General features: G+C 32.1%; 1 protein-coding gene across 1 annotated transcript in view; it reads left to right on the forward strand.

The window, feature by feature from the left end:
- Positions 1-1,348: 1,348 nt before the first annotated feature.
- Positions 1,349-15,023, forward strand: part of LOC105364133 (Chondroitin sulfate N-acetylgalactosaminyltransferase) — a 161,352-nt gene continuing 147,677 nt past the window's right edge. The window contains exon 1 of the mRNA XM_011501997.1: positions 1,349-1,685. The gene's annotated coding sequence lies outside the window, so the exon portion shown is untranslated. The remainder of the gene's footprint in view (positions 1,686-15,023) is intronic.

Genomic DNA, 15,023 nt, shown 5'->3' on the forward strand with positions numbered 1-15,023 from the left:
TAGTGGTGGTTCCAGGTGGTTCGGACTTCTCCTGGACTGGACACGTAATTACGGACACGGGACAGAAACTTTTTTTCCAAATTTGTTTCATAATGCGAGACTTGGTCACGTGAGCTCTTAAACTTGGCATCTAATGATCATATAGCCATACCTTACAAGTACAACACTATTTCTCTCTCTCTCTCTCTCTCTCTCTCTCTCTCTCTCTCTCTCCCTCTCTCTCTCAACACGTTGAGAAAGAACAAAGGAAGCGATAAGGAGGAAAGAACTCGTCAGAGCTTCTATTGTAAGATCTCCAACCAGCCGCCAACATTAAGGATCTGGTCGATTTAATCCAAGAGTCGCATTAATTCTCGTTACGCGTAAGCGCCTTCGAGCCCACCCCCGACCAGCCAAGGTCGTTGTTCGCCGAAAGAAAGCCAGCTGCTCCACGTCCGAATAGCCCGGCCATATCCAAGGGCCGGTCCTTCAGTTTTTCCAGCCGCCGACCAGAGGACGTTAACCCACGCGCCGGCGCGGCCGCATGCGCCAAGGATGCGGAGTACGCCGGCAACCTCTCGCTCCCACCCTGGCGGCGCTGGAAGCCCACATAACGGAGCTGCTCCATGTGCTTGCGCCTCGCCGCAGTCGCGCTCCCGCCGGCCCGCAACGTCCGTCGGGGACTGGCTCCCGAGTTACGACCGAGTCTCCCGGGGGCGATGTGCGCCGAGCCTGAGGGGGAGCTGCTGCTGGCAAAGACCCGCTCGCGAATCCCAGCAGTGGCGAGGTGTTGCGCGCTCGCCGCTCTTTAATCCGGGTACCGATGCCCGTGGAGGGACTTGATGAGAGAGAGAGAGAGAGAGAGAGAGAGAGAGAGAGAGAGAGACAGAGGAAGAGAGTACGGGGAGGTTCGTGAGCGGAGATCAAATTAGGAAGTGCGTAACGATTGGCTCGAGGCTAATAAACCGTACGGAAGTATTTAGCAAATGTCGTGTTAGCCCCCCCCCCCCCCCCCCCCCCCCCCCCCCTCCCCCCCCGCCGCCCCCCCCGCTCCCTTTCGCCATCCCAGTGGGGGCAGACCAAACTCGTACGTTCAAGTTGCGGTCACGTTGCTTATAACTACTAACCGAAACTCATTAGAAGGCTTTTGTTATTAATGCCAAGTGGTCGGTAATAATCGGTCGCTGATTTCTCGTGGCATTTTTTGTGGCGAAACTTTGTGTTTTGAAGCGCCGAAGCGCAGCCATCGAGCGCCCAGGTACTTGCAATTCAACGAAAAGAAAGTGAGATTTATATGTCGTAAGCGGAAGAGATCGCTTTAAACTTGGTAAATGCCCACTGTGTCGTGAGAATGAGGTGACATATCCGCCGTAAGAAATTGCCGCATAATAAGTTTCGCCGTGGAGTGAAGAAAGAGCACGTGGTCGGAAGGGAGAGCGTAAGGGAAGCGGACGGGATCGGGAAGACTTCGCGCGTATTATGAAAAGATTCGTGGGAGAAAGGTGTAAGGCTGCCGATGCGGAAGTCATCGTCATTGCGGAAATTCCCCGGGGACGATATTCGGCCGTGGGCGGGGAGCTCCGTGGGGGTGGCCGGAGGTCAGCGAGAGGTAGAGCGATATAATCAGGGGGCCATTGTGATGCGTCGAGGCGCGCGATCATCGGATCCGGCGAGCTGCCAAGCGGACGTAGGAAGCTGTAATCGAGGTTAGTTGCCACGCCGTTTATATACGTGCCCTGTGCTCTCAGTGCCGATGTACGTGTAGGTGCGCGCCGTGCTTTGGATTTGAGCTCTTGACCTACGCCACGCACCCGTCTCCCTCGTACATTGGCTATTGTACGGGAGATAAAAATAAAACTATGGAGATCGTGCATTAGTGGTGCTCCACGATGCTCGCGACTTTTCTCGTTCACTCGCATTTCACACGATTAGGCTGCAGTATCCATTGGTAATTTCTCGCTTTTAATACGTTCCCTTGGTAATTATGAAAAATATAATATATTGCTAGATGCACGGTAAGTTTTCCCGTTCGTTTCGTAAATCCCACGTATATATTGAATTTTCAAAATCATTCGTTAGAAAATTGTATGCAGTATGGGTGGAAAATTTATTAAATTATTTCAAGCTCGGGGGATAAATTCTTCCCGACCAGTGCCCATTACTCATTACGAATTACCTAATGTTCTTAATGCCTTTCAAGATAACCAAGTAATCAAGCAACTTTTCTTGATAAGCGCATGATAAGACAGATCATTCGTCTTTTGCTTTTATTCTAATACTGAAAATTTTTTTCACGCAAGCATTAAGAGAATCGAAAATAAACTTTCACTTGTACGCATCTTTATACATGAAATCTTACGCGTACAAAAACTATTTTGTATTCCCAATAATTATTTCAAAAGGTATTTATTTTTTCTTTTTGTTTTTTTATTGTTTTTGATTATTTCGTTTATTTTTTTTTCGGATCGTATCAATTGTCATTAAAATATTATTGCTTAGTGTTTTCTTACGTTGATTTAAGAACAAGATGTAATAAAAATTTTAAAAAAACGAAATTTGAACTAATTGTTTTTTGGAAAAATATTTACATTTTATAAACAGAACTCATAGGAAAATTAATCAAATTTTCTTGAAATAGGTAAGCTATAATAAAATTATGAAAGTGCGTAAAAAATTTATAATCAAAAAGTAATTCCATAGTAGAGATTTTTTGTAGTTGAGGTTCTTTTTAGTTGAGTTTTTAATAGAGATCTTTAAAATTATTTTCACTTTCATATGATATAAATAAATAAATATAATGCCAATACACTAATGTGTACATATCGCAAAACAGAACATCTCTAAATAATGTCAACTTTATTTGAAAAATCAAAATAAATGTAATGGTATAATAATAAATTTTTATTGAAAAATCAGCATGTATATATATATATATATATATATATGTATATGTGAGGCATTAATTATTTGAAATTACTTTTTATAAGAAAATAATAATCTCACCGATTGAATTTATTTTTAGGAAAAACGAACTTCTTATACTTCCTTTTTTTTTGCAAGTTTTAGCACATTATGCAGATATAATTTACATCCTAATTTAAATAATATAATATTTTCATTCATTATATTTCATTTTTTTTTTCTAAAAATTTAACAATATCTAACATCATTTAATATCGTTAGTATATTCATATCGGTATAAACAAAATATTGAAAAATATTTAATCGATTTATCATCCGATATCATTATAACTAATAACAGCGATTATGAAAACTTTAAAATTTTTAACGGAACTTCATCTAGTTTTTTCGATAGGCAAGATAGATTACATTCAACCGAACTCTATGATTTCATTAAACGAAATTTTCCATGTACATCAGATGCTGGAATTTCATTTAAATGTACTCTTATCATAGAATAAATTGATTATCTTTCGAAAGCGCAAAGTAATTATAATGTTTTTCTCTATAATATTTATGAAAAATCTTAAGTATCATCATGAATTTTGCGATTTTTTAATATTTAATTCTCTATCTTATTTTTACATTAATAAATATTAATTTAAAAAAAGTACTAATATTTTTTATTTTATACTATAAAGAATTATGAACGATGTGTATTTGCAATGCAAGTATATATTGAAATATTATATGAGTATGTATGAATATGAAAAAGATAATTTAAAATATCAAATTTTTATTGTTACTCCTTTATTTACACTTTTGCAGTAACATATTAATAAAAAAAAAAAAAAAAAAAAAAAAAAAAAAAAAATTAATCAATCATATTATATTCGTACTTATTAAAATAAATTTTCAGTTGTTTTCTTTTATTTACGGTAGATCTAATTTTTATTGTTATAAGTATAAACAAATATATATATATATATATATATATATATATATTTATCATTTAAATTTAGAAAAAAATTCTAGTAAAATTAATGAATTGCATCAATTTGTTATCAAACGAGATCGAAATTGTGCCCAGACGTAACAAAAAGTTACGATTACAATTAGATGACGTGCGTTTTGATGAAAAAGAAAGTTTATCAAATATTATAGATAGAATAATAAGAATAAATAGAATAATCGGAAGATCATTAAATATTTATAAAAGTTTTCAATAGAAATAAATAATCTTATTATTATAACATTCATAGAAGTTTCTTGAAAGAACAAATTACAACTGTTTTGTCTAACGAGTAAATTCGACATTTGTCGGTTACAATTAAATGTGAACATAAAATATTAGTCGGTAAAATAATTCTTCCAGACTAAATAATATATTTATACTATTAAAATAAATACTAAATACTATTTGTTATAAAAAGTCACAAATACATTCATATTTTATAATTTATGATATTTCATTACACAAAAATCAATAAGATAATTAAATGTTTTCGAAAATTCGTAAATAAAGCGTCATTTATGTACTATCGCAGAAATATTTTATTAAGTAATTGTTGGTTTAAGATAAAAAAATTAAATTACGAAAACTGTATGCGTACATTTATTTTATAATAATACCAAATCTGATAGCCAAATAAACACAATGAAAAATTTTTATTTAGTTTCGAAGTCACAATTCAGTTTAAAAAGTGATTTTAACGTGTTTTTTTTTCAACTTTTCACGACTGAAAAGATTTTACTTAAAGCCGAACTTGAATAAAGAATATAGAAACTTTTTACTAGAGAAGCTAAAAAAAGTAATTTTTTAATTTTTTTGTTGTTGTCGTTTTTTAAAAAGAAAATTTAGAAATTAGACAGAGTGATGTGTTAGATGAACCAAATTTCAGTGAAATACGATGCATTTTATACAGTTTTTTTTTGTCTGAAAGAAATTCAAAATTTCATTGAAATTTCTATTTCTATATTTTTTTTTTTTTTTTTTTTTTTTTTTTTTTTTTTTTTTTTTTTTTGAACATAATTGCAGTGGTAAGAAGATTTCTACAAATGAAATATAAAATTACATAAATTCAATATTATGGCATATAATATAACGTGCCAAGTGTAATATCACATTTTAAAAAAATTAGTAAAATTTATGAATTTTATATTCGGAATTTAGAAAAACGAAGCGTTATTTTTTGCACGAACTTTTGTTTTCATATGTAAAATTTAGTTTTATCGCTAACAATAAATCAGGGTCAGAAATATTTATTAAATTTTTGCAAAGCATATGAAGAATATGAAAGAGTATTATTGCCTATCGTTGTTACATATATGTAATCTTCCACTGCTGCAGCCAACTTTCTCGTTCATTTCGGTTCAATGCGTTGATAGATCTTCTGCGTCGATAGTTGAATAAATTATCGATCTAATAGTTTATATAAATTACACTCATTCTCCATATCCAATTGCAGACACTTGTGCCCTAATATATATGTGTATGTGCTAACTTTGCGTATTGCTTTAATCAAGAATAGTCTTTGTTTCTATGTTTATATGTTGTGTTTATATTCCTCTTTGGTCCAGAATTATCATGGAGTTGTTGAAAGCATCATTCAAGCGTATAAATCACGGCGCTCATCTTTCGATGCCAATCGAATTGCCTGCAAAACTGCCTGCTAGTGGCGTTTTTTTTTCGTCTCCCTTTTTTTCAATAATTTCTCAATACGTCGACTCGAATTTATCGTAGCAGAGCCTCGACATTTGCATCGTTGGCCAATTCTTCCAATTAACAGTATTTATTAAAGTAGGTCACTTTCAACGGCCATTGTGTCGTCGATGTCATTACCCAGGGTTACGCATTTCATGCGTCGTCATCAGCTGTACAGTGATGTGGCTAATTTTCTTTTCATAAATTTTACTTTCTTATAAAATTCCTTCCCGTTGTATTTTAGCAAAGTTTTTTTACACATTGCCCATAGAGCTCAGTATATGTTCATGGAGCGAATTTATGCTATGACGACTTCACCTTGTGTGCGTATTACCTCGCTTATAATTATTATTAATTTATTTATTATCTATTATCTATTATCTATTATCTATTATCTATTATCTATTATCTATTATCTATTATTATTATTATTATTATTATCATTATTCGAGAAGTTTTAGAATTTTATAAATTCAGATTTCTGTTATACGATCTATATAACGTATTATACGCTACAAATATAATTTTCAATGTTAAAACGTCTTAGCTTATTTATTTAACATTTATTCAATAGAAATTTATGAAATACAAGCATAGGTATTTTTTCGGACGTTAATGAGACATTCCATTTAGATATTTAGCTCTAGTTTTGGACTAGATATACATGTATCGGAACATATATCACACGTACATATGTCACATATGCATATTTCTTTGTTGCAAATTTGATCGTTGACTTAATAGAACAACCATTGTAACTTCTTGGGTCTTTTCACTATTAAAACGTAATTCGTCACTATAAATTTTGTATACGCATGATATTCAATATTTTTCTTCGTCATTATCAATGATATCTTTAAAATTGCACTATAATGATTATTTTATTAATTTGTCAAAATGATTTTGTCCTTAATATCGCATCTCTTAAATTACATTGTTTCTAATAATTCCAATAATAATAATACTAATAATAATAATACTAATGTATTTATTTTTATTTTTAATTTTTTCTCATCTCATATTGAAGTGCCGAGCAACTTATACAAATATTATTATTGATTTGTGTTTTTGTATTTGTTGATGTATTTTTACATCGACTTGCCGGTTTAATACAATTATTTTATTATATAAATATCTTACCTTCGTTTAATAAACTAAACTATAATTGTTTCTAGTAATATTTCAGAAATTAATTCTTTTATCGATACATAAATAGTAGTCATGTTTTTCATTCTTTCTATATGGACTCAAACAGTTTTTAACAGTATGATTTATTTTCAAAAACATGTACATACTAGTGGATATTCGTACACACGCGCGCATGCACCCACGCACCCACTCACACACGCGCCCACGCGCATGCACACTTACATACGCACGCGCACACGCACCAAAGCACCCACGCACCCACGCACACTCGCAAGCACGTGCACACGCGCCAGCGCACCTACGCATACACGCGCGCACGCGCACACGTGTGCACACCAACATACGCACGCGCACACGCACCAAAGCACCCACGCATCCACGCACCCACGCGCACACGGACCAGCGCATCTACGCACACACGCGCGCACGCGCACACGCACCAAAGCACCCACGCACACTCGCAAGCACGAGCACACGCACCAGCGCACCCACGTACACACGCGCAGACGCACCCACGCACCCACGCATGCACACATACATACGCACCTCGCACATAAACATGGTATTTTTCTCGAATCGGTCTTGCCTATAATGTCACATATATTAAAAAATTTTCTTTGCTTTCAGTCCAATAAAGTATTTTAAATATACGTTATTAGCACTTTTCTTTATGACTAATCTCTTTCACTATAAGCAAACTGATTTGTCATTATCTTTTATTATCACTATTATTACTTTAACGAATGATTTCTTAATTTAATAATGAATAGAGTACCCAGAACTCGTAAACAGTTGTATAACATTTCATCTCTACTGTTACAATATCTTTTCGATTCACATTATCAATTGGTTATTTTAGTTTAAGCTTAAAATTACTATTATTTCTTATATTTTGATTAGCGTATCTCTGAATAATATTACTCATGAATTCTTCTACTCTATAATATTTGTATTAATTTTCAACAATATTCGTTTGTGCTGTTAAAGCGAAGGAATGCTGCATGACACGAAGATTGCCAACATTCTACGAACTTAAGTACAAAACAGATTTACTCAGAGTAATGTATCGTATCATTTAAGCTCAGTCTTTGTTATACAGTTAACATCAAGTGTTATTACAATTAAGCTCTGTAAATATATTATAAATAGAACATACGGAATCATCATATTTCAAAATTAGTTGCGAATCTAATATTCCATTCGCATAATTTTTTATTTCCTCATATTCTGTAGCTCTACGAAATCTAGCATAGTTTTTTGTATTTTGCTCATGAGATGAATTTAATTCACAATTGCTTTCTGCATGTATGGGAGCAAGTATCCAGAGAATCTATTTATGATTATAGCTTTGCTAAATACATCAACACTTATCTTAGCAGAGCTACTTAATTTCGACAAACAAATGAAGTTTATGAATAAATGTATTCCTTTTTTTTTTTTTTTTTTTTTTTTTTTTTTTTTTCCCCACACATTCACGACTGACTATTACCTATTACTGACTACTACCAAGTAAAAAAACATTCGTAATAATGACATTTAACTGTTTAAAAATGTCGTCTCGTATTAAACTAATTTTGTCTACTTATACGTAATAAATAATTCTCCTCTTTCAGCATACTGTGACGAGTGTAAGTAGTGCAGATGGCTGTCCTGCCTCTCCTTATCGCATAGAACGATTGCTTCTCTCGTTGCGAATCACTTCCCCGTACTAGCTCGTGTCGTTTAATTCACCGGAGTCTCAAAATGGCACTTTAGATTCCAAATCCCCGTACATGAATACTCAAGGGATGGCAAAATTACAGTTACGTACGAGCAGTACCTTAATAACGATATAATAACACTGGATTCAACACTTATTCATTCAGTCTAAAATATCGAGTATCTGGAACATTAGGATAAAGGATTAGAAGAAATTATAATATTTTGATATTATAATGAATTAAAGACTCTTTACACTTTACCTAAACCTATTGTGAATACTGAGCAGGAGCACAAATTTTGTCATTGTATTCTATCTTATATTTGTTTGTTTGCTTTTTCGTTTATTATTTAATCGTAGAACGATCATCCCAAAGTCTCTATTTAACGATTTTTATCTTAATTAATGCCTTAAAATTTTAAAATCAATTAAAATTATCTAGAAACAGCTGAAAATAATGGAAAGAAAGCGAGAAATTTGTAATTAATTCATTCTCTCTCTCTCTCTCTCTCTCTCTCACGCTCTCATTCTCTATTATTATTCTATATTAAACTGTATTACATAATATGAATCTTATTTACCTTTATATATTTCGGAAATAGTTATTACATTTAATTAATAATTGTCAAAAATTTTACAAAGAATTGTTAACATAATATAAAAAAAAAAAATGAGATAGAGACGGAGGATTTCCATGAAAGAAGAAAAAAATTACAATTTCGTTATTACAGCCCTTTCTTCATCCTTTAAAAACAGAAGCTTTTAGGGCATACTTGTTTCTTTGTTCTGCTTCGTTTATCTCTTTCTATTATTCTCAGTTCATTGAAGGGCTGAATTATTACTCAATTGTGGTAAAGGCGTATTAAACGTGCGAAACAGCTGTGCCATTGCATAACCTGGCGTAAAGACATGGTTTTTTGATTTTCCATGCGAATAATTTTGTTCGTTGAGTTCGCTTGATTTGTTACTCTAGCAAACAAATAACCCAACGCGAGGGCATTGCAAAAGGAAAATCGAGTAATTATTAATCAATCCTTTTTGTAATAAGTTATTCATATTTATGATGATTTATTGTTAAAATAATAGTCCACTAAGAATTTAAAAACTATGCATATGTTTGTTGGAAATTTCGTGTGTTGGATGGAATCGAACGATCGAACTTGTGGAGAATAATGTAAAATGACGTGTACTTTGTTATGTAATAAGTTGTTGAAGATTTGTTTAATAAATTATTTTTACTTTATTGTCACAATAATATATAATATATTTTAAGAAAAAACAAAACAAACATGCATCATAATTCATATTAATTTATTATTTATTACGATTATTATTATTTTACATTATTTGCTAATATCAAATTTATTAATAATAATTAATAAATTTATATTATAATATACTAATTCTTATTTCAATGTTGTATATTAATAAATAATTATTATATAATTTCATTATTATAACGTCTAACTATTATTCATGTTATTACATTTTCGATTGTTATTACTATTGTTCAATACAGTTATTCAATTGTTCGAATACATTATTGATTTAACGAAGTTTCTATAAATTCGATTAAATTATCAAAATAATTTTGCTACTATTATTATTCTACCTAGATCTATCTAAACTCTATATACTATTATTGATCACTAGTATCTCAAATAGAATTAAAAATTTTTTTAAAGCTTTGCCACAGCATAAACAGAGAAACGTGATTTAATAAGTTTCCGAAGCGTGAAAGCATCTCAATTCAAGTGGGGAATATTTTTTTTCTTATCTCCTGCTCCTTTGTCTCTACTTTTGGTATTGATATTTAAATAATTCAGTTAATTATTATTTTTCATGTATCTATAGAAATGTTGCATATAAAGCATTAAGTACGTAATACAACTTCCTTAATTAAAATTATTTTTAAACTTTATTATATTTAATGTTTATTTCTTTTTAATTTAGTCATAAATTTTTTAATTAAATTGCAAATTAATTATCATCCATTAAATCGCAGTTGCTAAACGCATAAGGAAAATATGTATAAAGTAAGTGATGATAGTAAGTAGGAAATAAAACGAGTAATTTCAAGTGTAGAGTAACCGGAATACATAATTACAACTTCATATATGCATTAGTTGAATAAGTACTTATTATATTTTCGATTTCATAGCTCCGATTAAATGTTTTATCTCATAATATTGAAACATATTTTTATTGAATGTTTATGCATTACGTACAATGTAACCTAAATAATCAACGAATGTAGCATTGCATTTCTGACTTCATATTCTCTAAATAAAATAACACTTTAATTAATGATATATATATTTTTTCTAATAAATTTAAATACAAATGGGAAAAAAAAGAAAAAATAATTAAGTATCAAGCGATAAAAAAGGCATGGAAGTGATCATAAATTTAAATATAAATTATTTTACAAGATTATTATACTTAAAAAAAAAAATTACCATTTAGTATCGTTGTAATAGAAAATTTTCAATTTCATATTCTTTCAAATTTTGTCTTCTTTCAATATAAATTACTTTAATTGAAATCAAATATTCTTATACAAAATATTTTATACTTAATATGATATTCGTCAATTGGCTTCATAGAATTAAGCTCAAAGAAGAGAGTAAATCCATCCGTCATTTCAAGTGGTTTTTCAATACTTTTACAATGATTTTCAAGATTTAAGTCTCGAATATCGAATTCTTCGAGGAAGTAATGGAAGACCGGGAGAAGTAAGTGGAAAAACATTCGATCCTTCACCAAAGTCATTATCCTCGAGGAGCACCGTTGTTGAGACACGTTGGCCGGCAAGCGTTTAAGTCAAAGATCGTCGTTAACATCATTGTCGTTGTCGTTATCGAGGGACGTCGAGATTTTAAGGAATTCCGTTCCTCGAGCGCACTTGCTCCGATGGCAACTTCCTTTAAGATATATACAAACGTTGTTGGCGAAAAGCTAGTGAAGAAAAGAGAAGACGCACGCGTTCAGCTATGAACATAATCGAACGTATAAAATGAAGCGGTTTCATAAATAAACTCACACACATACACACACAAACAAACAAATAAGCAAACAAATAAACAAACAAACAAACAAACAAACAAACACAAACAAAAACACAAACACAAACTTAGATACGTGATTGTTGAGACACATACTTGATTCTAATATTTTTGTTGAAATCAATATTTGATGCATAATGTATTTGAAATATTTTCTATAATACCTTACTTTCTCTCCTTATGCATTTGCGCAATATATACACGTTAATATATATATATATATATATATATATATATATATATTAACTATTAATATATATATGTATGTATATATATTTTGCTAATTGTATTAATTAATAGATAGGTGAAATTTCTTTTTGCCGAATTGGTGAAATAACGTGAATTATATAACGACAATGTATATGTATTTAAATAAATTAATTTTTATATTTTAATAAGAATGCATATTTAGTAAAAGAATCTAATTTAGAAAATACTATTATTATTATTATTACTGCTTATGAATTAAATAAAAATAGAAAGAATTCTTTTGTTAAAGGGCAGAAAACCATTTTTCGATTAAATTTATATGTTTTTTTGTTTTTTTTTGTAATTTGCGAAAATTGTGGCAATTTCAAAAAAGTTAAAAATAAGCAAAACATTAACTTTTAATTTGATAAGCTTTAAATATTATTTGATTACTTTACTCGACTATTTTCATATGCCATTCAGTTCTTAAAGCATTAAGTGCAACTATAAATAAATATTCATGCAATTTAATATTTAAAAACTATTGAGCATTAAAATGAGAATGCGATCTTTATAATAACAAAATAATCAATTTTTAAGAAAAATTTCATAAAATATTTAAGTAGAAGCATGAAATAATATTATAAAACGAAGTATAGACGTAACTGTAATTATGTTGTAAATGAATTTGTATGATCTGAATTTTTATGTGGATAGAGCAACATTCGTGTTATCGTCATGTATACGTAATTAATGAATTGAAAAGTACATTTTATGTAAGTTGGTAGTAGAATATGACTGCAATGGAATGGCTTTGCAAGTAAACGAATTATTAGTAGAAGACAGTACAATGAATCGAAGTGATGTTTAAAGCTTTTCATAAAATTTTGAAAACTGAATTCAGTTTATTTTTAGATAATTTAAAATACTATTCTGTAATATAATAATAAGTTAAATTTTTATCTTCATTGTTGATTAAGAATTTTGATAATCTCGAGCTTAATTGATAAAATGGCCCTACTTTATTAGTATATTAATGCAAGTATGTGTGTAATGTATATGTTGCATGCAAGTTATTAAGCCTTTGTTCAATAATATTTTTAAAATTATTCGAAATAAAAATACATAATACGTGACTTAAATCTCACGAAATAATCTACGTGTACATGAGCGATATTTTTTCAATGTAAGTTGAAAAAAAAATTTGAAAAATCTTTGTTTAAAATTTATATGGAATTACTTTTGTATTTAACGAGATATTAAATAAAATGTAAAATAAAATTTCCACAAAAAGAATATAGAATTAAGCTCAGCTTTCACGAAATAACGTGAATAATTAAAATTTTTTTTTTTGTTTTTTTTTAACATTTAGAATTACGTATTCATTATTTTCCCAAATCAATATTTATCAATATTGAAAATGTGTATATGTGACGAAACATGAAGTTGAAACAATTATCATGGATTAATAGAGATTAAAATCATGGTGATATTGTAATTGTAAATATTATTATCATGCAAAAAAATTGAACATTAAATAAAAGATTTTCTTACAATGTTCTATTTTTTTCCTCTCTCAAACATCGCTCGAAAATTTTGAAAATAATCATGAATAATTTATAGGACATGTAAGAGATATCTATCATAATTTGAAGAAGTATTCGAATAAAGCGTTGGGAAAGCTTTATTGTGTCTTCAAGCTGTCTTCAAGCTGATACCTTTTATAACAAAAAGTACATAGATTCGAATAATAAATCGTAGAAATAGCGTCGCGAAAGTAGACCTTTTCTTTTTAAAGTCCGGACAAACGCGAGACGAAATTGGCTGCTTGGTAAACTCCAGGGGACGTGACCCAGCCCAAAGACACCACGCAGGATGCATTCGAAGGTCTCCGTAATATCCTTGCGTCGCGGATAAAGCGACTCATCCCTGTCTATGCCTGCAATGACCCCACTACGTGCATTATTAGCCTCTCATCCCGTTCGCTTTAATTATGAGTCTCGAATGGTTGGAGACTGCTTTGTCTGCCCGCTCTGGCTCTGGGACTCGGCGAATTTCCCTAGGACTCGGCGGAGGTGCTGCTTGTAAATGATGTTTGCACTTTAAGCTCATGGAGCTTAAATATTCTCCGAATGACATTCCCAATGAATTCGTACTTTATGGCTCGATTCATAATGTATGCCGGAATGCTCGTTTTGCTCTATAGATTCGTATAGGAAATTTATGTAGGACGTATAGTAGCTGCAACAGCGTACGCTCCCAGGATTTGGGAATGATTATATTTTTTAAACAGATTTCTTTTGTTTTGTTTTTCTTTTTTTGCTTTTGATATATAAATGTGGCAATGTAAAAGCTTGGATACTTTTATATTGCCTTGAATATTGTTAAGAGGGAAAGATTTTTTTTTTCTCTTTTCTTTTGTTAAACAAAAGGCTCGTGGCTTTAAACGATCTTGTGTCGCGAGCCAGGAACATTACGCTTTGGCGAATAAGTCCAAAGGAACAGAACAGGATAGTTGTAAAGATGGAGAAAATTAGGAATGACGCGACGTTGCAATTGATGTCAATGGTAATTGCACTTTAAAGACGTAATGCAATGGTAATAGTTCGATGCTAATGGTAAACGATTAAGTTAAAGCTTTGGTTAATTGGATTGATTAGATGTAATATCGAAGGACGTCAAAGTTGACGCTCCATAATTCGTAGCGTGAATTTCTGTTTTATAATTGGCATTAGCAGGACTTAATTAAACACTCAATCATCGTGCCTCTTCGAGCATCTTGAAGGAAAATTGCAATGAACCGCGATATTAGTGAAACACCCGCTCGAGGCACATTTGCCCAAAAAGGTGCTCACTTCAACAACTATCAGTGAGTACTCTTCTTCTGCCTACCGGCACACCCAACTTCATTCTACTCGCATTTTAAACGAGAGGCTTACTCAAGACTCCCACTCGCTCACTCACGCTCCTTTCAAGCGACTCTCCCGCTTGTTCCACGTGCCCTTTAATTTACCCTGTCGTACCGCACTTCACTCCACTCCACTCGGGACGTTGTAACTCATCTTTATCGCCCTCCGGAACACCGTGAGCGTCGCCACGCCTTGATGCGGCGCATCATAGCGGCCGGTGCGTGCGATACCGAGGGATTATGCATGTACGGAGCCGTGTTCACACAAGGGCCTGCGAACGCTTATTTACACGCGGGCTCTCTGAGATTTTCGACCCTCTCTCTCTCTCTCTCTCTCTCTCTCTCTCTCTCTCTCTCTCTCACTCGGCCGCTTACTTCTCCGTAGCCGCAATGTGCCCCTGCTGTTCGCCCGGTGTTCAAGGCATTATG

Source organism: Ceratosolen solmsi, unplaced genomic scaffold, assembly GCF_000503995.2.
Source record: "Ceratosolen solmsi marchali unplaced genomic scaffold, CerSol_1.0 scaffold23, whole genome shotgun sequence".
Taxonomy (NCBI): Eukaryota; Metazoa; Arthropoda; class Insecta; order Hymenoptera; family Agaonidae; genus Ceratosolen; species Ceratosolen solmsi.